The sequence below is a fragment of the Mytilus galloprovincialis genome, chromosome 2 (assembly GCF_965363235.1).
Source record: "Mytilus galloprovincialis chromosome 2, xbMytGall1.hap1.1, whole genome shotgun sequence".
NCBI classification, from domain to species: Eukaryota; Metazoa; Mollusca; class Bivalvia; order Mytilida; family Mytilidae; genus Mytilus; species Mytilus galloprovincialis.
This window is the reverse complement of record NC_134839.1, coordinates 33527794-33532249: the sequence shown is the minus strand read 5'-3', so window position 1 is coordinate 33532249 and position 4456 is coordinate 33527794.

Here is a 4456-nt window from a genome sequence, read left to right as displayed (position 1 = left end):
GGGGGGGGGGGGGGGGGGCTATGATGAAATTTGAAAAAAATAGGCAGGACAGGAGTTTTGAGTAAACAATAACAATCAAATGGTAGCTCCCTTAATGCTATACAGTGAACATGTTCATGTTAATATTTTATTGGAAAAATAAAAGAATATTGCACTATAATAAGACGTTAATGTTTCAATGAATATCTGTTGTACATTCTGTTAGATCAGCTGTAAAGAACCAATCTGTCAGTTTGATTTAACTCTCTGTCCTCTGCAAGTCAGCAATACAAATAGACCTACAATAACAAACATAAGTAATGATTAACCAGATTCTCCTTACAGTTGTTTATTTAACACATTATTGAAAAAGGCAAAATGGGCTAATCCCAGTTGTTAATAGTGCTTTGAAGAAACATACTACACAATGCATATTGTTTTTGATGGGTTGTTTCACTCAGGAATTGAATGGCTATCACCACCAACATGAATCCATATTTTGTTATTAATAAAATTTAGAATGGAAATGGGGAATGTTTCAAAGAGAAAACAACCCAATCAAAGAGCAGACAACAGCTGAAGGCCACTAATGGGGTTTTCAAAGCAGCGAGAAATATTTGAACATTTTATTTCTCATTTCCATCATTTTTCCTATCTGACAATTAAAAACATCCAAATTATTTCTGAATTTACAGTTCTATTCATATGATATAAAATTTGATGGATTCTGAGGGGAAAGAATAACAAAGTACTTATTGTCTGGTATGAACAGCACACATTCATTTCTTTACTTAAAGCATGTAAAGTTAAACCTTTCAAGGTTTCAAAAAAATGCATGTCTTGATGATGGTTATATAATTCATTTATAGAGAATAATTAGCTTTGTTTTAGGCTGAATATAAATTAAAAAGTTATGAAATAATCTAGAACTGTGCCAATAACTTCAAAATCAAACAGAACAATAAATCTTGTTTTAAAAAATGGCAAAAAAAAACAAAAAAAATGTTTTTTTCCAATATGACATTAGATTTCAAACAAATGAAAACATATTTACCTATAACAGCTAATCCAGTGACACCCATCAGCAATGGAATACCTAATGCATATTTGTGGTCTGGAAAGACTTGGTGGAAGATTTGATCTTTGTCAACAAAGGGCTGAAAATACCAATGATTGCATAAACAATATGTGTTTTATCATAGCTATAAACAGCCATTTTAATTTAATATTCAGGTAAAAAAAATATAAAATAAATGTGTTTACTTTTGTGCTCCACCTACTAATTTAATGTTCAATTTTCTTGGAGGTCTTTTTATAGTTACTGGTATTTGTTATGTTGTATAAGCATATATGCCACTTTCACCATGTTTTGAATCAATTGATTTTTAAGTCCAGTAACCTAAAAATGTGTGTTGGGAGTTCTTGTTTTGCTTTAAATGAATGTACATTAGACTCACTTATAAGTCCATATAATGAGATACATAGTTTGACAGAGAAACTCCTCAAAGTACTGACTTTAATCCTTTTTATTTAGCAAAAATGTTAATTCACTTACAACTTTTCTTACTTTTACAATTTTTTAAACTATTAGCAAAACATTGGTGTGAATATCATAGAATTTTCATTTTCATCAATATGTTAGAAGCGTTAAATTTTGAGAAAAAATTTCCATAATGAAAATTCAGAAATTGTTGTGTGCATTTCTTGTTGTGTTTTTTTTTTTTTTTAAAGAATGAACAAAAATGCTAGATTAATAACACTGTATTGCCAGTCAAATTAATCACAATAAAAAAAACTCAATATTATAAGAATTTACAGTATATCTTACCAGAACAATAACCCAAACTGTGTAATAGATGTAAGCTATAGAGGTCACTGTGATCAGTGTCCAACCAGCCAATAATTCAAATGTTCTTGTCATCTTTCATCTTGGTATACAATCTGAAAAAAAAGAAGTAATGATTGAGTGAGAGTCATTATAAAGTGTACCTGGTATGTCTTCTTGTTTTTTAATTGGCACATGTAAAGAGTTGAGAGTTCTGTAATGCTTCACATTGATGCACTAATGACTCATTCTCCGTCTAGTGGACTTGTAACATTCTTTTAAAGAATCCAGTCCTTAGCAAGGAAGAAGAAGAAGGAGTGTTCCAAGTTAAATTTACCAGTTTATCTGTTTATAGTCATTGTAATGGCATGAGAGGAAAACATGTAATGTTGCATTCCTTGGATGTTTCTTGAATTTTAAATGTATTGGTTATGGTTAATTTCATACAAAAGGGATATAGTTTGTTTTATTGCCATACATGTACACATTTTTTAGTCTTTTTTTAATTTGTCAGCTGGTGTAAACAAAATAAACCAACACAAAATATACTCTGATCTTTATAATATTTGGTTCCACCTTTTCAATATATTGGGTACCTTTAGGGTTTAATTTTGCATGTTTATTTTAAAGTCATTGCCATAACTTTCAAATGTCTGTAAAGTTCAACATAAAATTGAAGAGACTTGTACCTGAAGCCAGGTGAATAGACAACTTTCGAGTTCGATGCATTTCCGTCAAAAACTCTGGTTTTAGTGAACGTCATTTGTGCGTTTAGGGGCGTCGTCACTTCCATTCCAATGTTGAGCGAGTGGTTGGGAAACTATAATTCTATATTGTATGAATTATACGACAAATTGAATTATCAAAATTAACAATCAGCATTGATGTTATTAGGGAATTGTCATTAAGTACCTACAGAACAACCATTATTTCTAGTTTATTCTGCACAATGACGATCACCAAGACGCTTGATGAACGTAAAGAGTGCAGGGATACAGGCAGCCCCCTCTGTATAATTGACGAGTTTTTTCCGGTGACGTATGAACTTGAAAGTGGTCTATTGGATCAAGTGTTGAACACAAAAATTTATTTGTCAACTTTTATTCATAAAAGGAGGTCACAGGTGTGTTGCATATGTCAATAACCAAGCCTGACAAAAAACGTCTTTGAATAGAATTACAATCTTGGTGATACAGGACAATTTCCAATAGCAATGATACTAGAGTGGCAAACTTGCTATGAAGACCTACATGATTGAATATAATATATACATGTATGATATATTTATGGCCTCATATTTTGCCATACCATTTACATTTGTCAGTTCCAACCACAACTGGCTCATACATGCTGAGCTAATATTATATATATACATAAAGAGTAAAATGTACACTCGTACTAGATGTTGACCTTAGTAGGGCCTTTGTTTACAAATAGATGTATGATGGATAAAGCATGCGTTGTAGGATAAACGTATTATATATCCATCCTACTGTACCTTGACTGGTCAATTTTGATGCGTTTTGAATACGTTTCTAAGATTACCTTCAAAACAAAGTTTCAACATTATTTACATTTTTTCCAGGAAGTTAAATTCATAGTATAAAATATAAAGTCAAAGTAGGTAAATTTCCGGAAAATATCCCTTTTTATATTGGTATTTGTTTCACGTCCACTGAGGCTGGGACTATAGTCCCAGACTGAGGTTACAATCTTTCTGTTATTTTTACAAACGAACGTGTAAATTTTACATGCTTGGGCAGGTCATCAACTGCTAAGTGTTTTTTTTCCAGAAAATTATAACTAGCTACTAGGATTTATCAACATATTGCGTAGATACAAGTCAGTCAGTTAAAAAAATCTCTAAAACTGACATTATCTTGATGCTTGATTTCTTGATTGACAAAACATATTAATTGATTACGTTTGGAGGACGTGTTTTTCGATCGGGATCTGTATCTGAAATTCTTAGAAAGATAGTAGGCTAAATGATCTCTAACTAAAAGTAAAGTAATTCAAAAATTAATAACTACTGGAAACTTAAAGAAGAAGAAGAACTATGTTGAACGCATCAATATCATATCGAACTTGAGAAAAAAGGGTTCAACAGATACGATAGAGGTAAGGATTTTCTGTTTTGAATTTACCGGAGTTCGGTATTTTTGCTTTTTTTACTTTTTTTATACAACAGCTCGTGTATATTTTGAAAATGTGTGAAGATTCAAAACAAATATTAAAATATTTAGGTTTTAAAGCATTCCAATGTCCAATCGATCTAAAGATGAAGGATACAGTTAAGTCTGCATCTTATGTCGACTAACATCTAGAAATTGATATTGATGATCGGTTGAAACCCAAACTTAACGACAAACGAGATATCAGCTTTCCAATTGTGAACTTTCCATTTCTGTGTGACTTTCCAGCTTACGAAGTATATAACTCCCACTATAAGAGGCAAATTGAGGGGGGAACGGAAATATTTTGTTAATTATGTAGTGTAATCACTGGATCGTGTAATCGCGTATGAGGTCAGTGGCCTCCGCATTTTGAAAATTTCTGAATCTGCCACGATAGACGATTGCTGCTCACAAGGAAGCTATTTATACATTGAAGAGTTCCAAGTGGTGAAGTTGAATTCGTCTCAGTTTGTAA